Here is a 27,782-nt window from a genome sequence, read left to right on the forward strand (position 1 = left end):
GACGGAACGATTGGTTTGACAAGGATTATAGAAAGGTCCTGGAGGAAAAGAACGCAGCGCGGGCAGTAATGTTGCAGCAAGGTACTCGACAGAATGTGGAAAGTTATAGACAGAAGCGGAAGCATCAGACCCGTCTGTTCCAGGAGAAAAAGCGTCGCCTGGAGGAGACGGAATGCGAAGGAATGGAGATGTTGCACCGTACCCAAGAAATGCGTAAGTTCTATCAAAAACTCAATGCATCCTGTAGAGGCTTCGTGCCGTGAGCCGAAATGTGCAGGGATAAAGATGGGAACATTTTGTTAGACGAGGTGATCGAAAGGTGGAAGCAGCACTATGACGAAACACTTGAGTAGCGCTGAAAGCACAGGCATGGAGGTTCAAGGCAGCGGAAGAAATGACATCGTCGGAATGTTGGACAATAGTAACCAACCAGCTCCCACTTTGAGGGAAGTTAAGGATGCCATTCAACAGCTCATCGACCTGGTATCGGCCGCCGGCGTTCTCTTACCACACAAGTATCCTTCGGCCACGTCTGGCCACGCTCTTCTCGGGTTGGCTTGGGGAACTACGGCTGCAGCCTTCTAGGACCCTCCTACGCCTCCTAGGCTACCGATATGTTGACGAATCGGTCTTCGGCCAACGACGATGCCAGAATCTACCCGGAATATGGCTCTAGGACGGCGTAGGGCGGTAATAAAATTATGTGGTTTCTATACCAAAAACGCCTGGGTCCTGACTTCCACTTTTCATTCACTTCTTCCTCTCAAACTTCTTTACTTCTGACTTGCTACTCTTTAAATTTTGGTAATCGCTTTTCAACTTGCTTCTTCAGCAGACTCCGGGTAAGTGAACGATCTGTGGTTTAGATTTTGCGTTCCAGGTTCTTGACCTGCTTGGCCAGTCATTGCCCTTGCATTCGGGCCTTATCAACGATGGTCCCCATTCCGCAACCCCTCATGGCCGCCCGAATGTTATGCTCACGGACATCTGGGGGTGGGTTTTGGAGGCTCAGTGGGTGGTAGCCTGTGTGGTTGAGGTCATAAGACATACTACAGCCCTACTTGTATGTCTAGTGGTAACTCGAGCTACCTAGTTTTAGCACAAAATACGTTTGTTCTACGTTGAGATATTGTAACTACCAATGACGCCCACGCGTCTGTGGCATGGACGTCCGCACGCCCTGGGCCAGCTCACCTCTGGGCCGACAATTCACACTAGAGAAAACTCACCTTTAGACCACTCGGACTAATCAAATCTGTTTCACCTCCAACCGACTTCTTTAGTGCATGCAAAAAAAGATACGCGACACAAGCAAAATTTAGTTTCTGACCTAGCTTTTTATTTAAATTATGGCACAGCTTTTGGGTTACAATATCTAGTTTTGAAAATATACTAGGAGGAGATCCCCCAGTACCGGACACTTAAGCCGCTAAATTCATTTTTTCAAAAACTATTGATTTCATGCAGTCTTTGGGCCCATTTATGACGAATATTACCATTTTTGTAGCGCACAAAAATAAATTTGAAAATATAAATATGAATTTTGATGATATGTTTAAGTACTAATTTGACCTGTCATAAAAGGTGGCTCCCAATACCGGACACGATCTGGAAACGCCTCAAAGTCTGTAAATGTGTATATCATTGAACGTTTTTACTCCATCAAAAGTTTTCCATTGCCAATTCAATGCATTTGCAACATTCACAAGAGTAATTTAAGTTTTACTTAATCTGCAAGTTGGTCATTAAAAAACCTTTTTCATATATGATAAAAAACATCACATTTTACGTGTTGATCTGAATTTTCATTCTTTTGATTTTTATTGCATCTTTGATACCGTGATCGGTGAAATCCATGAAAAATGAATGTATTTTGAGACACTGGTACGAACATTAAAAAGATATATTGTAAGCAATCAAGCTGTCCGAAACTGGGGGATAGGAGGAGCTGGACCAAAAATTGTAGTTTGACCATATTTAGTTCAAGTATGGTACAAAATACATTCATACTTTCAAATTATGATTATATTCGATCATGCTTGCGTGATCCAAACTATTTTGTCATATTCAAAATAACTACTAATTAGGTTCAAATTTATGGCGATACGTCAAATTTTAAACAATTTTCAAATATCACAACTTTCTTAACAAGGCATGCATATTTCAAGGATGTGTTATTCTGTGCAAACATTACTCTCTATAAGAGCTTTCTTTTCTTCTAATACACCATCTTGATTGGATCATGATTTCTCAATTTTTTCGACTTTGTCCGGTATTGGGTGCTGTCCGGTGCTGGGGGATCTCCCCCATACAACTTTTTTGTTTTAAAATCGCTCGGTTTTGAAACTTTTAATATGTTTATAGAGCTTGTTAAGGCCAATATTTTGGTAACCTCAACTCAAAAAACGGCGATGGTCTTACCTGCCTCATATTCAATATTGCAGTATATCAGACTGAAACGTGAACCAGAAAGGGTTGGATTGCAGGGATATACGTCGAATACGAAATATCTGCTAGCTGGGCGAACCGAGCGTAAAAGAGCTTGCATTGGCAGACGTGTGATGATTAGACTGATGCAATTTTTGAAATTTCTGCTCCCCTATGCTTAAACGATATCAATTATGATAAAACCCATTCTCCCAAAATTTGAAGTGACTCGGAAGAAATATGGTTGTGCACACGCCATTTGAAGTTTATATGAAAATTACTATGGATAAGGCAAACCATTTGTGTTCAGTCCTCCAACTGCTCGTAATAATAATACCGTCGATGGGGGTGACAATGGGTCTAGGGGGTGAGATTGGGTCAACACGAAAAAATATGATTGATGAAATGTTTCAGCTAATAACGCTGATTTTACTAAAATTTATAATTCATATGTAAGGGAACATATTATTACACGTAATTCATCACAATATACATTTTTAGAAATAGTAATTTTTTTTACGTTATCATTAAATTTGTATGTTGAAACTAGATAAAATTTATCACATTCAATTTCTCCTGTGCAAACTATCACACATGTACCTTAACCTCCATCGTTGTATTAGTAGAAGGTTGTATGTCTTTTCATTACACTTCACACGTATTTTCCGGAATCTATTTGATTTTTCCACAAAAATTCAATTTTTTTCGGTACGGTGTCTGAAACATCAAAAATGGGGATGAGATTGGGTCAAGCTAGAACGATACGAAATGAAATAGCAAGTCCACTTTTTTGACATTTTACGGTGCCGGGTGTTCTCTTTTTCAATAAGATGTTATTATTCTTTCTATATACAGCATCTCTGAAACATCAAACAAATTTACTTGAGTATTCCGTGCATTGAATAACAATGCAACGCATTTTGACAACTTCTCAAACCAGCAACTGTGTTTCGTGCGCAGCAACATCGTAAAATTTATCAAAAGGATTTTTATGAAATTTAATTATTTATCAGTGTTTTCATATCATAGAAATATCTCACGGAAGTACAAATGAGTTTGATCGCTGAAATAACTGGGATCATGACGTCAACATCTGCCTGAAATGTATTGATCGTGGAATGTCGCACCGAAATTTAAACTATTTGCGAAGGTTTAAAATAATCACTGTTTCAGTACACCTTTGAGGAAACTGAATAGGCTTTATGGCAAGGGGGATGAGACTTTGAAGACAATTTGAAGGAAAAAAACAAGAAATTTTATGTAAACTTGACGGTAAATGTTGGGTTTACATATTTTTTCTAATAGCTCTCCAATTCTTTGGTATAATCGTTCTTTTGAATGGGTTTATCATGCCTTTGAAACATCTTAGATACCTTTTCGTCTTATTTGCATCGAATTTCATCAATATTTTTCAGCTGTGAATGGTTTTGCAATCATATTCTCAAAAATAAGTTATTTTAATTACAGTGATCCAATGTCCCTCTATGGGATGAGATTGGGTCATTTTTCATTTACAGTGACCCCACGCAGTTGAATCACCCACAATTTATGAATCAGCTGATTTCAAAAGACAAAATTATTATCAAACTTGTCACAAAACATCACAGAATTATTTTTACACATAGTTTCTTATCAGTAAAAATAATTCTGTGATGTTTTGTGACAAGTTTGATATAATTTTTGTCTTTTGAAGTCAGCTGATTCATAAATTGTGGGTGATTCAACTGCGTGGGGTGACTGTACTTGTGGTGCCGCTGTGAATAAAAAATTTTCTTTACTTTCTTGAACAGTTGTTAATGTACTATCAAAGTACATACACACCAAATTTGAAGTTTATTGGAGTTAAATTGCGATAGATTTCCAATAAATAAACCGTACATATTCCCTTTTTGACCCATTCTCACCCCAACGACGGTATATGGAATAGTGAAACATTGCTCTTCTCATGTCAATTCTTCCCCGCTACAACTCTGCCGAAGACCACATTTTGATTGGATGTAAGATAATTGTTATTATTGATAACAAGCTCTAAATCATGCTGAGGATGGATCAATCAATTACTTTCAGAGCAACCCTGCTTTTGACGTTGGATAACGTCTTACGGCAAAATACTGGCGGTACAATTTAGAAAAACGAAAATCGCTCCGCGTCACGAAAAGTGGTTAGATTTTGACTGTTAATAACTTTCTAACGCAACGGATAGATTTTCAAGATTCTTGCCACCAATGGAAATCTTTTTTACAAATCGGACTCACAATTGTGAAAACGTATTGATTTTTCATGTCTAAGCTATTGATAAATGGGTAAATATCGGAGGCATGTCTTATTTTCCATAGAAAAGCACATTTTTCTTGCTGTTGTAAGGTTTTGACGGTTTGAAGTTTACATGTACACGACGAAACACGTGTCAAATATTCGCAAATTGAAACTCGCGACTGCAAAACAAGCACTCGCACTTACGGAAAACCTCGTAAGGAACTGTCATCGTGTGCGTGAAAAAAATAAAAAAAATATATCTCTCCTTGTTTTTCTCACAGAGAACCGAAGAAAACATCAGCAGCTTCATAGTTCCGAATTGAAACTGCGAAAAGTAACCACGTGCTCCGGTGGGGATCGAACCCACGATTTCACTATTCGCTAGATGGGCACAAACATCATGTCGATCAGCAACCGGAGATGGACCCCCTTTCGGATTGAATTTTACACGTTCGTCGCTGCTGCTGCTGCTGCTATGTATTCCCAAGCTAAAAGCTGCGGGTTCCGTGAAATCGCTCATCATGGCCATGGGCAACCTTGATAATTGCCATCGAAGGAATGAGCAAACCATCGAAAACAAGGATGGACAAGGAAACTAGGAAGCACAAAATTACCGACTGCATTTTAATTTAATCGTTTTCGGTAATCTTTTGGTGTGTTTCTGTCTAACAATGGAATGAAAACTCAGTTTGATCGACGGTGACTACCTCCAACCGTCCTTTTCAGGACGACAATTTCATTTTGAAAGAGTTATGAGAATTAACCACCGCGAATAGCGACATGACTAGTGATTGGATGTGATAGATTCAGATTTTGGTCAATCATTTGCATGCAATCACTTATCTTGGCTAAACAATGCTTTTCGAGAATCCCAGTGCCAAGAAATCATTCCCATTGTGCGCCGTCGACAGTGTGTGCATGAAATAAATTGCGGACAGAATTAAAATAAAAAAATAATCCCGGTTTGGACTCGCATTTAGCGATGATTGGATAATGCCGTTGTCGACGTCGCTACCTACATGTAAATGCATGCTAGAGCGATCAGTATCAACCTGAGAGTATCAATTCGTCAAACAAAGAGCTAAAACTAATCAGCAAGAGCTTTGTTGAAGTTTTGATTTGGTAAGAAATTGTCGATCGAAACCGAAATACGCACAAGAGAGACTGCACAAAATACTACCGCCGCCCGACCCCGAGCGACGAGAACCTAGAACCAGTAGAACGTTGTTTGCCATTTCTCTTCGTTGAAAAAATAATCAACCGAAATAAATAATAATTAATAATATATAAACTAATTAATCAATTAATAGAAATAGAATAAATGTCTCTGGTTGTAACTCTTTTACGTCGAATGCATTGTTGTGACCCTGAAAAGGGCAGTTTTGTTTGAAATTGTGCTGCAATTTAATTTAAGCGCGTTCTCCACGGATACGATGAGCCAGCTGGATGTCCTTCGGCATGATGCTGACACGTTGGCATGGATCGCGTACAGGTTGGTATCCTCAAACAAATCGACCAGTTTAGGCCACTCACTTCCTGCAGTACCATGACGGCCGACCTCTGGGATCTCAGATTTGCCTCTACATTTCCCCGGATAGCACGACGAAGCAGAAGAAGTTCTTCATGGTGCGGAACTTCTTCGGGTATCAAAAGGAGATAATGCCAATCATCGTGACTGGCAACTTTAACTTTGACCAATGAGGAGAACATAGAGTTCGCGGACTTCATGGAGAAGTACCTCAACATCAAACTGGCTTCGGAATTCACTAAATCAACCAATCTTAGTGGATCATGCGTGGACCTAACGTTCAACCGGAATATTTGATTGGGAAGCAAGAGTTTCTGCTTATGCTTCTTCTTCCATCGACCGATTCTAACCGAACCAACCCAAATAATATTACACAATATCCATAATATGTCAGAATTGACATTGATTGGATTTTTATCAGCAGAAATCTTTCATAAGTTCGTGACAGTCTCAAGCCAGGAAAATAGAAGAAGCTTACGTTATCCCAACGTCCACTTGGCCGGTTGTATCTCGGAAACACCTCTTACTTTTTTGCTGTAAAACATAGTAGCCTGGATTTCTTTGATCTATTCTACCCGCCAGGAGCTCCACTGTTGCCTGCCGAGCAGTGGTTGTGCATGCAAAATGCAAACCCACTTTATGATTATGAATAGCAATTTATCCTGACGTCCAATCGAAATGTGGTCGTCGGCAAAGTTGTAGCTGAAAGAATTCCACATGAGTACAGTTTGTTCACTTTTCCATAAAATATTATGACCACGAGATAGAGGGCTTAACACGAAAGGTTGGCGTTTTCCATAGTAATCTTCATATAAACTTCGAATGGCGCGTGCACAGTCAAATTTCTTCCGAATCACTTCAAACTTTGTGAGGAGGTTATTTACCATAATAAAAATCGTTTAAGCATAAGGGAGCCAAAATTTTCAAAATTTGCATCACTCTAGTGATGACTGACAAATTTTGAGTTTGAGGGGGTGGATGAATTTGTCTACCTCGGATCATTGGTATTGTCGGATAATAACCAGGTCCGTCCCACTCGGGTTCAGATTTGGTACCAACTTCTAGTTCTTGCAAAAAGTACACAAGTTTGACAGATCGCAGTGCAATTTTCCACGGCATTCTAGATTTTGCTCTATTACCCTATGTGCCATAAAATTTTGGGCAATTGCAAGGACAAGAAGGTATTTATTTCGTCTTTGTAATAAACTGCAGCAGAGAAATTCTAAGACGTATCATTGCCGGAAGCCGTGCTTACTTCGACTCCACAAGACCTTGCGTTCTGGTAAACTTCACCTCCGTACAAAGTGTACCATGTACAAGACGCGATAAAACCGGTAGTCCTCTACGGGCATGAGATGTGGACAATGCTCGGAAAAGATTTGCCACTATGCCGAGGTGTTGGGTATTGAGGAGTGAAAAACGAACTCTTCACCGGTGCAGGATGGCATGAGATAGAATGATATGCGTGAATCTTAAAACAAATGGCAATTTTGCGCCAGCCATAGGCAACTCCCGTCATGTCAGGATCCGTGATGTAACCATAGACTTAAAAACTGATGTAACCACCCAACGACTTGGATTGAAGCAAAAAGGCAATTATGAAAGACAACATATCGAATGGACAAGATTTCGTTGTGACTGTTAACCCGTATAGGCCAGAGTGAAAGCAAAAATACTAAAAACCTTCACCGCTCAGCTAATTCTTAACGGATTACTATGATTTTTTGTCAGTATACTGGCATACATATCTAGTTTCTAGAAGTGACCAGAAGAACTCTGGAATATCCCTGTGACCAGAGTTAATCCGGTGGGTTCACTGGGTCAGGTCGAGTGACTAGGGGTTTCTGTGCTTCTGTGCCCCTGGAGTAGGCAAATTTCCAAGTCACAGATAATTTCCAGAATCGGCTATAATGTGGCATTCTATATCAAGGAGTTTTAAAGAAAAACCCATCAGCCGTAAATCTTATGATAAACGATTGAATTGAATAAACATGTTTCCTGCATTTGATTGATCCTCACAAATGACCATTTTTGGGTCCCCAGAACGCCTCAATTTTATGATAATGTGGACAATTTTGTATCTTAAAATCTGTATCAAGCTCAAAAGAATGCATTTTAGTGAACTAATATGTTCAATCTCTACTTTTAGAAGATTGAAACGGTTTAGTATCCAACAAATCTGGAGTCGGTTCTTCAGGGCATTAAGTCCGAGTGGCAGCATCGGGTACACTCTAAACGTTGCAAAGCTATTAATTTATAATGTTGAATATCATATATGAAATGATTTATGCAAATTAAAATGATTGTCATTGAAAATAAATAAAGATAACTTGGCAGGTCCCAAAAATCACCTTTTCATACCCGACTTGAACCCAGTGACTTCACCCGCAATAACTCCAGCCACTGGAGTATTCCCGAGTTCCTCTGGCCACTTCTAGAAACTAGATATGTGGCCAGTCTACTGTCATAAAATTATTTGAAATCCGTTAAATAATTCCTGAGCAAGGGAGGGTTACAGTATTTTTGCATTCACTCAGGCCTATACGGGTTAAATCACGTTACCATTGATTTTATATGGACCAGGGTGGAGTTCAAAACAATACCTCTGTTTTATTCTTAGGTATAAACAACTCAATATAATCATTCAATAAATTCTGTCATTGTGCAAATGCAAAAAAAAAACAACGAATTTATTTGTAGAACTAGCGGACACGAACATCTTTGGTGATGCACGGTAGAACAGACATGGTGCCGACAATAAATAAATGAACTACATGTATTGAAAAGCATGTAATAGACAAGTTTACTATTAATTATTTTGACATGATTTCAATACTGTTCAATACTGGCACTTGGGTGTGCAATAAGGCTCAATTTTAATAATAGTGAGAGAAGGAAATAATCCATTTCTTTCCTCCTCTCGAGCACACTCGTAGACAACTTATTGGCTATGAGTTTTTCTGGTTCGATTTCTTCCTTTTTCCTACTAGTGAGTGGTCCGCCGAAGCCAGTCTCCTTCTTGCCCAACCCAACAACACACAGCCAACTTCGATCACGGAAGGGAGTCGACAAAAGTGAGAGTCTCATCACCTTAGCGCCGTAGTTTACCGTCAACTTTTGGGCTGTCCTGGGCGTCTAGAGTCTAAAAACTGAACCTCGAACGAAGTTCTTATCAGTATATGAACGGACCACGGCCTCGAACGGGAGGACCACTAAATATTCTCTAAGTAGTTAATAGTGTAGTGTCTATAAGAACGCGTAAAAATGCTGAAATCGATAGTTCTAATTGCCGTGTTTGCGGTTGCCGCTACACGTAAGTTCTACGAAACTGCACTCCAGTTAAACCGTCGATTGACATTTTTGCTGCGCCTATGCGGGCTAGCAGGCGAACCAGTTTTCCCCCGTGTGCAATTTTAACTCTCACTTTCAATCCCACATCATCTGGCGTCTTATGGCTTGATCTTGTAATTCAACTCTCGCTTTCCAACCGCCAAGAAACCAGCGCGTTATAGTCCATGCAAAGAAAAAATAACCGTTCCCAAAAAGGAGGTCACTTGCCGAAATGCATAATACTACGAAAGAATAAACATAACAGAAACGACCGAGCGGCTCGCAATGTGAAACACGCCATCTCAGCAGGCTGGGGGCCAACAACTAAGGTATTGGCAACGGCTACTTAGTTCGTTGGTGAAGTGTGTCAACGTGAACGTGAAGGCCATGTGGCTGAAAGTGAGAGTGCAGCACGCAAAAAGCTATAAAAGAAGGTGACTAATAGGCGGTTTGCTTCTCACTTGACCAGTCACAGCCCTGCTAAGTATGTTAGATTTTTCTGTGTGTCCCCAGAAGACTTTCAATTAAGTTGATTCCAATTAATTAGTGCAGTTTTGGTGAAACAGGGTTCGTCGCTTGGCGACGCACGCAATAACCAAGTGAGTCTTTTGTTTCGGTAACCCTTTTAGCGTGCCAGTTAGTGAATAAGCAATGCGCCACGTTCCAAAAATCGCGCCCAATGAAGAGAAATAAGAGCTTGATCGATACGGGTCCCAAACAAGTTTCCATAGTGCTCCAAACCGAAAGGTTAACCAGTGCACGGAGAAAAACCTTGTAACAGTTTAGGCCACCGAAAGCCAAAGAGAAAGTGTTTTGAAATCAAATTAATCTGCATCGGCATCGGATCTCGAACGGAAATGGAATTATGTTTCGTAGGCAGAGGCAAGAGAAGCACACGGGTGTGTCTCCCGCGTCATTGTTTGACGAATGAGAATTAATGTTGATGTTCGCCTTCACGGATAGATGCATGGTCTATGAACATTAGAATATTGTATGTCGTTTCAAATTGAATTGTCTTGATTTTGCCTTCATTTTTTCACATACGTTGAGTCATTTATGATTTGTAATCCAGTGATAAATTGTTCATTTGCCAGTGTTTTGTAATTTTCAACATAATTACAGTGAAACCATCCATGATCAACTCATGGAACTATAACTAAAAACATTTTTCATGGTAAGCTATGGTGGTCACTCAACAGCTTTCCAAAGTGTTTCCTGTAACATTTACGATATTCCATGAGCCAATGGTCCTTCAGACTTCGGGCCCATGGAGGTTTGACTGTATTGTTGATTTTTCAACTAGCATTAGAGGATATTTTTGATTACATTATCTCATGATGACAATCGGGTTGAAAAAGCTTCCAGAATACTTAAAGTACCAGTTATTTATTTTTATTGAAAACAGTAATATAATATCGTTATCATTTATGTTTTTGATTCTTCCAACTATCCAAAACTATCTAAAAATGTTGATGCTGTAGTTTTTCATGTTTAACTTTAATAGCAACTGTTCAATGTACTACAGTCACTCTCCATAACTCGATATTGAAGGAACATATTTTTGGCCGCCATATTTTCACAGCTGAACGAAGTGTAATCTTAAAGATCAAATTATGTGTCTCCAGTAATTTTGGGAATTCCTAAGTTTCTAAGGGGCTGAATCCTTTGCAGCTGTTCATAATTGTGTGCTACAGGTCATAAAAGTTGTGAAGAATACTGGTTTTATTGAAGTTTGAATGAACTCAAACTATGCATTATTAACTGTTTTGGCTAATTCAATCCATTGAGCATGCCAAAAGACTATAAACTTTTGTATGAGACACAGTTTGAGTGAAATTGACCCGGTTTGATATCGATTCAATTGATTTTTTTTAACAAGCCTGCAGGTTCCTATAAAGTTTGTTGTTTCTTTTGAATGTCCAAAAATAATACTTTAAAATTGGATTTGGATTATTTAATGACCAAAAAACTGATTTCTATACAAAATTAAGCACAAAAATCAGCATGCAAGCTGGCAACTTGCATGAAAGTTACCCGAAATCGATAAATAATTCATTTTCAGTAGCTAATAATCGTACAAAACCGGACGGGCTATTGACATTATTGGAAAGGGCAATAGATTCGGCGGCTTGAATCAAGTGAATAACGATATCTAGTTCAACTGTGTTATTTTGAAACCGCCCATAGTTGGGTTCCCAGCAATTCCCAAAGGGCTCGCAATGGTATCCCAAAAAGTTTTCAGTGGGTTCTCATAAAATAAGATAGGTTCACTATGAGTTTTCAAAAGGCTCTCTCTGGTTTCCAGAATTCTACGGATCTCCCAATTTTCCAAAGCTTCCAAAAAGGTTCTAGGAGTTCCGATGAGATTCTTTCGGAGAACTTCGTGGGGATCCAAACGGAGACGCTGAAGATACCCGTGAGACCTCTGTGAAGACTCCTGTGGAGTGTTCAGTAGAGACCTTTGTGGAGATTTTAGGAGAGGGCTGTGGAGATTTTCAATAAATATGAAGATCCATCTCGGGTAGAGCGCATTGAGAACCTCATGGAGCTCCTTATAAACTTTTTCAATTATTTCTAATTCGGGCATAGTAATCCGCTATTTGCTCTAGACTAAGAAAAGATTTTAACAAATGAAGTTTCAATTTTCTAGGAAATTGAGCAAATAAATCGCCATACAAGCGAACTTGTATGAAAGCTCATTTAAGTCGTTTAAATAATGCATTTTTAACAGCCAATATCTTGAAAACTAGACGTGTAGTAATATTTTGAAACGGCAAGAGATTTCAACAACCCTAAGAAGGGGAGCCTCTGAGAAATAACGTTTAGAAGTTGGTCCCGTTAAGATTCAAAGAAAGTTCCCAATTTTTGTAATTATAAAAAGTTTCTGTAACTCAAGTTGTTATTAAAACCAACTATGTAGTAAAAAAAAATCAGTCAATGTATGTTTTCCCAAACATTATTAACACTGATTATTATTCTTTCGTTTTTTCAGTACATTCAGTACATTGCGTAATGCTAGAATTGTAATTTTATCTACCTCCCGCCTTGACGGAGATAGCTTTAGGTATACTTTTTGAAACATACAGCTAGAAGAAAATTATCACCAAATTTTGATAGACTTTGAATTTAATAAAATAAATAAGCGTTACGTAATACATGGATGCTGCTAATTTTGCTCATTTTCTTTAATTTTATATCAGCAGTTATGAAGAAAATATCATTTTTGTTCTTAATGGATCATTGCAAGGTCACTTCATTTGGCACTCACCGGCATCATAATGTAACAGCGGCGCTACCGTTATAATGGGATTTAACATTGTGACAGCATTGCAGTTCTGTTCAAACACACAAAACTACCGTGGCGCTATCTATGCATTTCATAGCGGCTGTTTTGGTTATTTTAATGATCCATTGTCGATTCTATCGTTTTCTATACATTTTCTAGTCAAATATAACTAAGGTGTTTTAAGCCAATCCTAAGAAATGGCGATTTTAAATTAAGAATTCCAAATATTTATATGGAATAATGTAAAGTTAACGTATTTTGATTTCATTAAGAATAAAAGAAAAAAAAATATAAATAAAAATTGAATGGTTTTTTTCACGAAATGGCTTGAAAACGATTCAAAGTATTTATCTGACTCTTTCACAGCTAGGATCTTGTAGTGTTCCGATGTGTTTTCGTGCACAAAAAACGAAAAACTTCACGGAAAATAAGAAAAACAAAGGAAGAAACCTTACACTTACACATTGTATCACATTATCAGACAGCCTACTGCTTGACAAAACAAGGTTTGTCGGGTCAACTAGTAGGCAATAATCTAACAAATACTGCCTAATCATTGATTTTTCACAAAAAAAAATGTGTGCTCGCGTATTAAAAGCGAAAGATCTGTTGTGCAAGTTATACTGCATTTAATGAAAAAAAGACATTTTATCATTTTTTGGCAATATGTCTTAAAATTGCGACAAAATTTTGATCGTATCTTGGAGACACTGAAACTTAAAACTATGCTTGATATATCCAAAGAATGTTAAAATACAATGGTTTTGAAATCGTTTTGATGGTATCTTAGTTTGATATTTTGTGAAATCTCTAATTCACTAATAGTAGGGGTTCCTGGGGTAATATGCACCACTTAAGGAAAATTTGCCGAAATGAACACTTAACAATATGTAAGTAGTATTTTATTACACGAATCTAGTTTGTTTGGGTTCACCCTACAGAGTGTTGAGTGAATTTGCATCATAATTACATTAGAGTTGGAAAATTCATTTTTTTTTCAAACACTACTTTTGCGTGAATTAAAATTGATGCGGGGCACGATGCACCCCTTTTTGGGGCAGAACGCACCACAACAATGAGGCAAGATGCACCATCATGTTTTAAACATAATTTTATTTACCATAAAACACGATTTTTGGATGATACCATTTTGCATGAATACGTTAGTAAAGACTTCAAATGAACAAACTTTCATTATTGTAGTTTATTTTGGAATGGATCGTTCTGCCCCGACCAATAGAATGCATGTTGCCCCAACCGGGCGCTTAACAGAAAATGTTATGGAAAATAGTTATTTCGTAATAGTAGTTCGTGTTATTTCGCCACATCATGTCATCAACAACTTACCCAGTCTCTAATCATCTGTTTTATGGCGAAAAGTTGTAAAAATTCTCAAATCATCGCTTTCAAAACAACAAATGAAATGATCGGAAAAGTTACATCAGAATCGTGCTTTTCGAATTTATTGTTAAATTTTTCAAAATGTATCAAATTTTCAGGGTGTCAAGAATTTGCTACATTTTATCAATCCGCATAGTGCTTTTGTCTCAAAACCAGTTAATTTCAGAGAAATTGACAAGGTGCGTTTTGCCCCGGCAGTGCATATTACCCCAGGAACCCCTAATTTGGCATAATAGTCTCTTTGAAGTTGTTTGTTGATTATACCGTGCTGCATCAATACCCGGGACACTTAAGCTGTCACAAATGTTTAATCCCCAGTTTCAATAAATTTATTTCTTAATTTTGTTTAAATATTGTTATGTAACAACAGTTTAATGATAGATATTGTAGTGAAAATGATGAATTTTACCCCAAAAATTATTATTATATCATGCAATTGTTAAAAAACAGAAGCTTGTCTTGTCCTTAAATCCGGACACCTCATCAAGTCTTGTTTATAAATCCGACACTTTTGAATCAAAATCCGGACAGCTCTATTTCAACGAGGAATTATCAAATTAAACCATGCTAAGGTTTTGAAACTAACAGAGTTTAAAAACACTTTCAAGAACCTAAGCAATGCGGGTGCCATATAATCATTTTAACATTGAAATGTAAGAGAAAATTGTGGTTTGATTACCTGATCTGAAATGCCTGTGGTACGAACTTGCAACAACCACTGATCATTCATTTTTCTGCTTAAAACGATGCACTGAATTGTTCTTGTTATCATTTTACATGTTTAAAACATGTCAAAAGCTTCCTGTGGGAAACTATGTTCTACACTATATAACTACACGATATAAACCAATGTCGGATTTCAATACACTTGATTCCAATGCCGGGACAGCTCGTTTTAACTGTTTTAAAATATACCTTTATTTCATTTTGTGTGAAATGTGGTGTCACTGAATTCTTCAACTATCACTTCGTAAACATTTTTCAGGAAACACTACACAAATAGATTTCATTTAAATGCATTATAGTTTCCTAAATGTTGTGGATGACTCGTTTGACGCAATCACAAAAATCACTTGTACCGCAGAGAAAGAGCATTCAACTGACAGTAAAATTTTATTTTGTTGTTATTTATTAATTAGCAATTGGTAACTAGATTTATAAATGAATGTTAAATGATCAGCCTATGTTCATAGAAGAAGCCAAGAAACTGAAACTAACATATTAACATTTAGTTTAGCTCTTAAATTAATGAATATTACAAGAGTGTCCGGATATTGGTACCGTCCGGATTTTGATTTACCACGGTATGATTCCAAAGTAGGGTCTGAATACCTTAAGTTTTGTACTGAGATAGAAAAAAGATGGAACAAAATTATTGCATTATTGCAAAACAATTTTGAAGAAAAAACAGGATTTTATTCGTTTCGAAATGCATTTCTCCGTGATAAGCTCATGTTTATTCAAGGGGGATTCAAGTCCACTAGAAATGCTTGACAAGTACTATGTAATTGAGTTTGTTACTCGTGCGACGAAAAAGCGATTCGAGATTTTCATATGTTATCGCTGTTTTTTACAAAAGATGAGTAATTCTCGCTGAGACCCCGCCCACTACTTATACTTGGTCTTGTTCAAATTTATGCTCATTCGAAAGCTCCTGTCGAGTAAGTAAAGAAACTGCTTTCGGTTGGACAAACTGATGTACCCCTCGATAGTTATAACTAAAACAGGTTTTGAGACCTCTCGATTTCTGACAATTTTTGGGTCACTCAAACTGCCATCAACTCAGAAATTTCTTCAACAACCTGTCTTCACAATAACATGATTTTGAGATTGAACACCATTGGAGCTTCATTTGAAAAAAAAAATAAATATATTTGGTGGCCATATTGAATTTGGCCGCCATATTGGATTTTAACGGAAACTGAATTTTCATGGTATTCGCAACCACCGATTTTAAAAGTTTTGCATCATTGGAATGCTGAGCTAATTTTACACAAAAATATGAAAAAATCAGAGGAGTTATGTTTTTTTTTTTTATCAATAGTTGTGGAGTGCTTTACGGCTTCGGCACCATTCACCTATTATCGGCAACCAAATTTTAAACACCACATACATAGTATTTTTCTATCAAAACACATCAGTGAACACATTCACATGATTCTTCGTTCTGTCAGCTTGCCACTGACGAGATTTCCGAGACTGAACAAACAATTTTGCCAAAGATATTATCATCAAAATGAATTCGCCTCAATATGCGGCTGATTTAGAGCTGCCGAGAAAAAGGCTGGGCCGGACAATAGTTTACACTGGCAAGACCTGTTTCGAAGTGTTGTAAAAACGTTTCCAAAAAACTTTGAACAATTCTGTCCGTGGTGAATCGGTAACATAATGGTGCTATTGCGGTCAACGCTTGCTGTGTAAATTGTAAATTGAATTGTAAAAAAAATAAGATATTTTTTCTTACAGTATATGCATGGAATCGAATTTTAGTGACAAAATACAGCAGCGTGTCAAAACTTCAGATCAAATCTTTGGATGAAATTTTTCAAATAAATATAGCGTATCGGGGTGACCAGAATGTATGGTTCGGGACTCCCGCCATAGATGGTACTGCAAATTTTAACTTTTTTATTTGAAGGTTTTAACTCTGACAAAGTTTTAAATTAAAGAAATTGAAGTTTGCTGAATAAACTCTCTCTATCCACTGGGACACCCTACCAAAATACAAAGATAGTTTATAGAAGCTTGAGGTGTTTTTTCTGATATGTTCAATAGATGAAGGTTTTGATGGTAACATTGTTTTATAAAACGATAAATAGGCAAAATAGACAACTTTATGGAAGTAAATAGGGTTTCTGGAAAGCTTTTTTTTGTAAAAAAAACTGCTACTTTCAATGATGATAATAAATCTTCGAGCCGTTTAGTGTCACCTATAGATAAATGAAAATCCATATTCAGCACTATACCATTTGAATTCCACTAAAATCAATTCAAAAAACATCGATGCAAAGGATTCGATCAAATTGGTGAAACGATTCGACAGTTCAAATATGAATCGATTCAGTGACATTGATGTTATGGACTAATTTGCCTAACGTTAATCAAGGCCACAATTTTTACCTCTAATATGACGGTATCTGCTTTTTAAAGCATCATTTTTTTAACAATAGCGTTCAATATTGGTTAAAAAAATGAAGGCAATGTATTTTACCTATTTACATCATATGAAGAAAAGCTTTAGACACCATCAAAAATTCCCCAACAATGGAAAAATAAACTCGTTTATTCAGGTGAAGAGAATTTGTTCTTATCCAAACAAGGACTAATCTCACTCCTCAAAATATTGGAGGCACTAAATCATGAAGAGTTATTCCACGTTTTTAAACTCTCTCCAAAAATTTAAGACCCCACAGATGGATATTTCTTAATTGAGTGACCTTTTTTCCGAAACCATTAAATAGAATAAAGACATCCGTTCTTTTGATGTAACTAGCATGCTTTGCGATCAAATATGAAAATTTTGAACAAATATTCATTTTTGGGATTCATGAAAACATTACTTTTATTTTATTGGAATTCTGGATTTTGATGTGTACAACGTTGCATGAAATGATAAGATAATTGAAAAACATCCACTTTCTTGAATATTATGCGGTAGAAAGTAGATACGGCCATTTTTAAGGCTGAAAAAAAAGGGATTATGGTATTCAAATTTGCTCGTTTTTAAACTCATGAATACCTGTGAAACCCGTTAAAATAAGCAACTATTTATAATGTAGTTTGACCTCTAGGGGTTTTATCTGCATTCATTTGCTCCCTTATAATATCAAAACATGAAAAGCATTGTTTTACTAAAATTGGCAATATTTTATCCTGTTTGTGGTTCATAACCCTGTTCACTTCCGATAAAGGTTGTGCAGTTTAAAAGTATTACAATCAAAACTTCAACTTTTGAAAATATTCGAATAAAAATGATATTTTAGGTCCTTTCATAACTTACTTTTGTATTCCGATAGAGAGTTGGTAAGTTTAGCAAACTTGTTTCAATTTCATTAATTCACAATTTTGTCAAAGGCATCATGTTTACGTTCATAATCGTCATATACAAAAAAATAAATTTGCATTGCCACCTGTGGCGGAATTCCGAACTAAATGTTTTGGTCAGTTTGATGCCCCATATTTTTGAAAACTTTCATCCGATGACACCATACCTTTAAAACACGTTTTGACACGCTACTGAAAAAAGTACAAATATTGTGAACATCCGTCCCACTGTGCGTTTGTTACGCTACTGAAACCTGAGGCCTATATTCAATGGAGTTCTTGCAAGACCTGGAACATCCGTAAAACTTAATACATTATTCTGTTATACCTTGAATGAATAGTGAAAGGTCTATATCATGATTGAAAACCATCAGTTAATCACTGGTTACGTTTGTAGCTCCTAAGTGGTATATTCCATTAAGTCCTTGGGAGGACAAAAACGCTGATACAATGTCTCGCTCCAGTTCACTTGTTTGATTGCCTTTGGATCCCATAACAACTGTGCAAAATTTCAGCTTGATTGGTGTAACTATATTTTGACGCCACCCGTTCGAAGTTTGTATGGGATTTACTATAGTAAAACTTTTGCAAAGAAAAAATCGCGAAGAGGTCGCCTATTGACCTCTATGAAATTTTGAGCACAGACCTCGATTGGTATTTAAACGATGAAGAACATTGGCGACGACCACAAATCAAGCCGACACTTGTGAAACAAATTATTCAATGAAAACCTATTAGCAAGGCGACATTGCTTAACACGTAAAGGAATAACAAAATTGGGCAAAATATCCGAATAATCAATGCTAAATAACTTTTTTCACAAGCATACGATTGATTTGCGGTCTTCGACAACGTTGGTTATTGCAAAAATACATATCAAGGTCTGTATTCAGAATTTTTATAGAGGTCTTTGTAAAGGTAAGTTTTCCCATAGTTGATCCCATACAAACTTTGAACCGGCTGGCGCTAAATTATAGTTTCATCGATCGAGCTGAAATTTTGCACAGTTGTTATGGGCCCTTAAAAATGGACTGGAGCGAGAATTTGTATTTTCACATAAACGTGTCGCATGGCTAATGCACATACTACCATTTCTTCAAATTTCATGGAGCCGAAGGTACGCCGTGACCTTCGGGGGACAAAACTGGTTCATCTTCAAGCTGGCGTAATAATCCAACAAAGCGCACGATATGTAAATTGATGAAGCGCCGCGCTGACGACCGCAAATGCCGTTCCCCATCTCAGGGTCGCAATTTGTCCAATCGACCTACATTACGAAAATGCGCGTAACACGTTGTTGCGATGCGTTGACGCGATGTGTGACATTTTGTCAGCTGTTTGCTAATTTTCGTTTCTCGTTTCTCGTTTTTCGATGCACAGATGCACAATTCAAATGCCCGAAGAACCGGGGCCAGTTTGAGCATCCGGAGCAGTGCGACAAGTACTACGTGTGCGATGAGGGCGTAGCGACGGAGAAGATCTGCCCGGGACGGGCTCGTGTTCGACCAGACGATCCGACTGGCCAACAAGTGCGACCAGCCCTTCAACGTGGACTGCGGCGATCGGTTGGAATTGCGTAAGTACTTTGTGCCCTTTTAATATAATAACACCATGACGAAGGGTTGTTTTTACGTTATGCAACACGGTTTAACTGCAGGGATTTTCAGCTAGAAGGATTGCAATTTTTCTTGTTTAACTAGTATGTACCTACAGCATTTTGCTATAATTATAGTTGTATCAGCAAAGTATATAAATTGTTAAATGGTTAGTTATGTGGCTTAGGATTGACTTTGATTTCAGTCAGTAGTAGGTAATATGATCTAAACTCTCGAAACCCTATTGTTCTTGATGAAGAATCACGATTGATTAATGAAAATGCCCTATTCCATCATTGAATGAATAATTTTTGAACTTGAAATAACTCGAAAATGGCCACTATTAGAAAAGTAACCATCATTATCAGTATGGTTGAAAATATCTTTTTGCCATTACGTTGCATATAAGCCTACTTTATGGGCCCTATTTTATAAGTCGAGTCGATCAAAAACGACTCGACTGGAGTCACTGTCGACCAAATATTCCGCTCGACTTGGCTCTGTCACTCGAGCTTATCGACAGTTGTCACTCTATGTGACTGGATTACTATGAAAGTCGATGGGTGACATCTGAAATATACATGCTTGCTTTGATCGACAATGACTACAGACGAGTCTCGTGAATTCGCTAGAATTACAAAATAGACCCCTATATCAAGGAAATGAACCACATAACGGCCTACTTTTCCTGACAATAAAAACAAAACTGAAAGTGCTACTTTTCAGCACTCTTTTCGGTGCTGAAAAGTAGCACTTTTCAGTTCTGTTTTGGGAGTCACCAACTAAGTATCTGTGACCAGGGTTGGAAAAAATCTGAAATTCATTCTACAGTAGCCAATCAAAGCCAATCGCAGTCAGCGAAGCCAGCGAAACTCACACCTATCGCTACTGTAGCAAAGAGCCTTGAAAATTGCAAAACACCCGTTGCTAAGGGCAACCCAAAATTACTGTAGAAAAATGTTTTATTTCCCGCTGCATTTCCCGCATTTGGAGCCTTCACTGACACTAACGATTTAGAAAAATTCATGCACCCAACATAGGCTACTTGATGAGATTCACATTTTTTGAACTACTGTACTGGGAAAGCCACGTAATTTTCGCGAAATTCAAGTCTACTAATATTACCATTCCCAGCACTGTCTGTGACTCTTCAAACGCCATTTACCTATTGAACTGCCCTGTGAATCTCAATGACTAGTTAGACAATGCTTCAGCTTCTGCAAGCGTTTGGCGATTCGTATCCGCCTAAAGGGAGCCTAGGGAACCATTCTGATTTAGAATCGGGTCACCCAGTGTTTACAAAGTTTGCTGTAGAGTAAATTCCAAAATGTCCGAAGCCTAACTCCACGTCTCTTCACAGTTCGTGCAGGCAGGTTGACACAAGAGGAATAATTTAAATAATTCAAAAATTGCATCCGGCGTCTTACCTGGTCCGTCGTCGAAATCAGATCAATAGAATATGGATTGAAGCGTGAAAATTTCTGATTGTCATACGCAAGATCAGGTTGCTGTGTTACAGCCTATCTGATTAAAAACTATTGAGACTATGCATCGCATGGAGGGCCATGTGGATACTCTTGAAATATGTTTGTGCTGTTAGAAATAATTCAATTAAACGGCATTTTCGTAATAGCAAAAAATGTTGTATGCAACTCGTTGCAAAACTCGATTTTTTCAGCACTCGTTGTATTTATCCAACTCGGCAAGCCTCGTTCGATAAATGTACAACTCGTGCTGAAAAAATCATAATTTTGCAACGTGTTGCTTAAATAACTATTTATAGACTTAAACCTTGTTTTATGAACTCTTTTCTTTGCGCAGTTCGTAAAATAAGAGATGAGTAAATTGGAAACTATAGATTGGAATGATCAGTTTTGTTTTTTGCATTTGCTTTCTAGTTCAGACGTATTTAACTAATGAAATAGTATATTATATTCAGGCTTGATAGAAACTCCTCTGCGATGCAAAGGTTAGACGATTTTGCCATTTTTCTGAGGAGTAAAAACTGAACTCAAAATTTTCAACACAGATCATCAAGTGATTCAAGTGAGAGTGCAAAAAGATGCGAGGATTTTTTCTGGTACTCTCCCTCTCTTGTTGCGATACTCACCTTTACTCACGCTTCAAAAGAACACTTCAGTGTCCCGCCCGAACAAGGCAGTCCTCGGGGAGCTGTGAGAGCATTCTTTTTTGATGGAATTTTTACTCTGTTGTGTTTTGTGCTGCATAGCCCTCGCTCATTTTTCGTTGCCTCTCTGTTTAACATTTTTTCGCTCCCTCGCAAAAAGGCAAAGGCAGCACGCTGCTCTAGAGTATGTCATCGAACTCTGATGATGTTAAGGAGTATTATCAAGCCCTATTTTATTATTGGTCATGCTTGCCATAAAGTCTCCGGATCTTCATCTCGAACCCTTTGAATCATTGAATATGCATAACCAGTTCAGAGCAATATGTTACTTCGATTTTAAGGTTGTAATGTTGTATTGTGTTTAAAAACATGTTCTGATCCATTCAAAAAATTCCTGGAATATAGGTCTTGGGATCAATTATTCATGAGATACGTAATAACTAACATAGTGGATGGTTATTATTGCACTATGTGCTCATCGTATGCCAATGAAGTAAGTGTCAATAAAATTCTATTTCCATCACAATATGTCAATTTGTTACATTGCATAAACATCCTTCTTCAATTCTGAGCAATTGAAAAAGAATCTGACAGCTTCATTAGCAAGAAAACATGAAAATTGCTTAGGGTGTTCATTTTACCCCCAGTTCCTCTATCTAAAATCAGGCATTGCTGAATTTGTTCTCTTTCGATTTCGAAGCACGATTAAAGCAATCGAAGAAAAGCATCCCATCTGTCTATATCGTTTCATGATCGGCAATTTTTCGCAAGTTGTATCAAGCTTTATAAATGAGAGCAGTGAACGAGAGCTCCAAAAAGAGAGCGATGATAAAACCCATTTCTCTCGCTTATTTACCATTGGAGGTGTTTTATTTTTGAGGCATGCTAAATAATCCCCGAATGTCCAATAGCAACAGTGCTATTAGATTTGGAGCTTGTTTAAATGGGTTTTTATCAGGCACTGCTTTTCCCCCGATTTAATAAAAGCTGTAGCAGAAGATGAAAAACAAGCTCTCGTAATGCGTTGCAGATCATGTTTATTTCAAGGAGTGTTAATTTTGAGGAACTCTCAATTTTCTCAGGATCCAATCCCTAAAAGAATTCAAGGTAATATTCTGACAAAGAACAACTCAAACAGAAACCTAGATGAGATTATCACAGAATACTAAAATAAGTTTTACAGAATCTTTAGTATGATGCTCAGAAGAGTTTTTCTTTATTTTGTTCAATTTTTCTAGAAAAAAACATTTTCAACTGAACTAGTTTCATTTGATTTTCAAAAATTTTGGGATTTGGCCCACCTATCAGTATTTTCTCAGCGATTTGGCCCACGGTACAAATAGGATAGGCATTCTTGATTTAAAGCATCCGCAACACAACTTCGTTTCAAGCAAGTTGCGTATCAATACTCACAACTCAAGAAGATTCATCCCGATTGCGCGAAAGTTGCACTAAACTACGTGTTTGACTGCTAAAAGTATTTTTGCATTGGATAAGTAATCGTTTGGGGCATTCCTTAGCCGAGTGGTTAGAGTCTGCGGCTACAAAGCAAAGCCATGCTGAAGGTGTCTGGGTTCGATTCCCGGTCGGTCCAGGATCTTCTTCCCTGGGCATAGAGTATCATCGTAACTGCCACACGATATACAAATGCGAAAACGGCAACTTTGGCAAAGAAAGCTCTCAGTTAATAACTGTGGAAGTGCTCAAACGAACACTAAGCTGAGAAGCAGGCTTTGTCCCAGTGAAGACGTTGATGCCAAGAAGAAGAAGAATGTGTTTTTGTGGACCATTTCTGAGAAGAAATTTTCCACGCATCGAGATAGGCGATTCCATTTCTTGTCAGTAGAGAACCAGCCTTAAAGCCTGATACGCTACTGACAAAAATTCATGGCCTATCTTGATGCATGGGAAATTGCAAGCAATCGATCAAGAAAGCGCTTTTTCTGATTGCAGTTAAAAAGACATGTCAGTTCGTTGTAGAAAATTTCGGTTTGAGGCACCATCCCCCGTAATAGGGTCCTAAAGCCCTGTCCTAATTTAAGTACCAAACGATTAAGTTTAGGCCAGAATCACATGTTTACTCAATTTTTGTATGATTTTCGTTGGTTTACGACCAAAAAACTTTTTTTTTTCGGATTTCTGGGATTTTGTCACACCCTTTGGCTTAAACTCAAATTTTGAGTGTATTTTGTTTTCCGTGTCCCTTCCGAAATATCAAATAGGAACAACCCCAATGTTAAAAAGATGAGCCCCTGTGGCGTTTTTGCCGACTCAGTGAATGTCAAACATGATCTAAAGTGTCAAGGTACAAATTTGAACCTATTTTTGAAATTTAATTTTAAATGTGATATAACCATTATTTGTTTCGACTGTCTAAGAACTAAACAAATATAACCCATTAGGTTCACAACATTGTTGCCAGATCATCAATCTTTAACAATTGCTTTATTTTTACTATTTTTCAAACATGTATGGCCGATTTTTTCATAATAATCGAGCAATATATATGTTCAAATTATTCCGCAAATTTGGCCACACTGAAACTTAATAGTTAACTTGATACATTGAAATATATATATATATTGAAATTGCAAGAGCTTTTAATTTATTTCATGCTCGATATCATTTTTAACAATGGAATAACGACTGTTTACATCGTTCCGAAATGCTAGCATCTGGGGTTCATTCAAACATTACGTAACGCAAAATTAGCCAATTTCAGACCCCCTCCTTTGTATTTTTGTATGAACCGTAACACTACGTCAGACCCCCTCCCTCCCCCTTATGCGTAACGTAATATTTGAACGATCCCTTGGAGCCAGCAACAAAAAGCACAGACAACAACCATTTGAACATTCGATTCTCATCACCGACCAACGAGAGGCGACACAGGACATTGTATTGTTCGGGTTTTCACTTGGTTCTCAAGTTTCTCAAACTTCCAACGAAAGCTTATGGAAGAATAGTAGTAAAGAACTGTCAAATCATAAGGATTTTTTTTTAAAACGTTAATTACTTGAAAATAAAAAGATATATTGAAAAAGGAAACATAAATAACATCATATATTTCAAAGTTCTTTCGCTTCCAATTTTCTATTTAATTACCACTTAAAAGAGCCTCTTATTCCCATTTAGTTTTGACTATCGTCCTGTTGCCAAATATTCATTACCCAAGATTGTTTAAACTTATTTTCTCAAATTTAAGAATCACGTAAAGTAGATTTTTAAAACATGTTTGATTTTTTGCAACTTTCTCTTAAAAATCCTATAGAGGAGAGGCAACTGCCAGCTTATCGGCTACACGCTGAAATACGTTTTTCGTAGAATATCAGTGTTTTGCACGATTATTACCCAAAACAAACGGACATCAAACAACAAACAAACGCAGACCTGGACCGTATATTCCATTGCTATAGTTGTATAGGTATCGGGGGTAACTAAGTTACGATATGGGTTAGGTTTGTGAAGCAGGTTGCCAATGTATTAGGAGGGGTAAAGAGAGGTGTAGTTCAATGAATGGTTGGATGATCCGCATGTAGGTGTACCCTTGATCTCAGACCCTTTTCTCCCCGAAAATACCTTATGGTATTACTTCGAGAAGGGACCAACGCATAAACAATTAAGCAGAAGTAACAGAAGTTGCCTCGGCTAACTACTCCTAAACTTAAACATTGTTACAGAGGACCAGCCTCGCAGCAAGGCTAACTCTCTTCAACCGACTCTTGGTTTGCACGCCATAAGCGCTGCAATTCCAGCACTCGGCATTCCCACAAATTCTCCGGATAAGATTATTCGGGGACGTGTACTCTTCACATGTAACGATTGTGTGCCCCAGGAAACCTGGGTTGACTTGAAAACCCTCTGCTTACGAAGCAGATGCGATAGTAATCCACCAAATCCTGTCTTATCAAATGATCTAATACGATGCGCCCCACTTCAATTACAGAGGAACCTCAGGGCACCAGCGATTACTGTCCACGTAAGAATGGTTTCTTCAGCCATCCTGATCCCGCCATCTGCAACGTGTTCTACAGCTGCATCAACGGCGAAGAGCTGGAAATGAGCTGCACCGGTAATCTGCACTTCGATGAAAAGTCCGGAACCTGTGTTTGGCCCGATGTGGCAGCCCGTGTCGGTTGCGCTACCAACGCCTACAGTAAGTATTCTCGCGTTGGAAACGTTTCAGGATAGCTAACCATGACCTTTAACTTTTGTAGAGAAACTCAGCGATGGTTTCGAGTGCCCCAAGGAGGTCCGCCATGACAAGAATGGGCTCACCATCCTTCACCCCAACTATCCGCACCCAACGGATTGCTCTCGGTTCTACTACTGTCTGAATGGCATCGAGCCACGCCAGGGACAGTGTGACGCTGGACTTGTCTACAATGAAGACATTCAGCGCTGTGACAACCCGGACAATGTTCCGGAATGGTATGTTATCGACTGACACTGATTGCATATTGAGACGACTGGCAATGGCCAGTCGTACAAAATCGACCTATTGCTAAATACTTGTTTTCCCAATTTACAGCAAAGACTGGTATAAGGATGAGGATGACAAGAAGTCGAACTAAGTGAGTGAATCTGACGAAACTGCCATGAGTGTCCTCGTTCTTAAGTGTGCAGATAGATGAGTGTGAATGAGTGCGATGTGCGAGTGCCAGATGAGCGGGGTGTCATCGAAAACGAAACGGAACGTCCCCAAACGCCTGTTTCTTTACAAACTTGCCCTTTTAGAATGAAACAAAAGAAAAAAAACACACTATCTAGCTTTTAGATTTTGATTTTAATAGTAGCGTATAACGATTTGTGATTTCAAAAGTAGATGTTCTGTAAAACGATCCTCGACAAATATTATGTACCCGTAGAAGAAAAATGTATTAACAAGCAAATCTCTTTCGAAACTTTTAACCCACACTCTTTCTTTTATTGTCTAACCCATTTCACCTGTCTTTCGTCATTTTCGTTCATTTTAAAATCGTTCTCGGTGCATGCTAAAACCAAATCCTTCGAAACCTCCTTTTTCCACCCGTTACATATAACCATTCTCATCCCGTCGTTGCTTGTTCTGTTATCTCTCTACTCACCTAATCGAAGACTGTGCTGAACTTATTTATGAAGAATTACAACTGGGTTAACTCGTTAGTCTGCATTGCACTTTAACTCCATTCTTCCGATCTGTCGTCAGTTTCTTCTTTTTATAGTAATCTTGATGTCCATTTTTCCACTTTACTACTGCTATATTGATAGTAATATTTATTAGTTCTATTTAATTATATCTATCTATTCTTACTAACAATAAAACAGCACTTCTTCTTATCGTATGCCCTTTTCCTTTGAAATGTAATTTATTCATATTTTCTTTTTTGCATTTGTCATTTGATTTGCCGACAATGGATATTCATTTGCCTTATTTTGGCTTTGGTCTGCTCTATTGCATTAGCTGATTTTTCTTCAAAGTCGTTGCAAACTGTTCTCTCATTCTAATATGTTCGTACTTACATTAATATTTAGCTCGCAATTTTAACCTGTTGAAAAAATATGATTCAATTCAATTGTCTCTTAGTTGAAAACGACACACGATGCAGTTATTACCATCCATACGGACTATTCATTTGAACTCCTTTATAGTCCTACTCTGATATATTGTATCGAATTCTCTACTATACTTAGTAAGCTTCTTGTTACTCCTAACATGAACATTCCTTCAAGATCAATCAAGAGAGGAAAGCTATTTTATTCCATAATATTTAACTTTGTTCTACTTTTATCTTCTTCCAAAATTTC

General features: G+C 37.7%; 1 pseudogene; it reads left to right on the plus strand.

The window, feature by feature from the left end:
* The first annotated feature begins 9,272 nt into the window (after positions 1-9,272).
* Positions 9,273-26,910, plus strand: LOC5572172 (annotated as a pseudogene).
* Positions 26,911-27,782: the final 872 nt, after the last annotated feature.

This window comes from Aedes aegypti, chromosome 1 (genome assembly GCF_002204515.2).
Source record: "Aedes aegypti strain LVP_AGWG chromosome 1, AaegL5.0 Primary Assembly, whole genome shotgun sequence".
Lineage (NCBI taxonomy): Eukaryota > Metazoa > Arthropoda > Insecta > Diptera > Culicidae > Aedes > Aedes aegypti.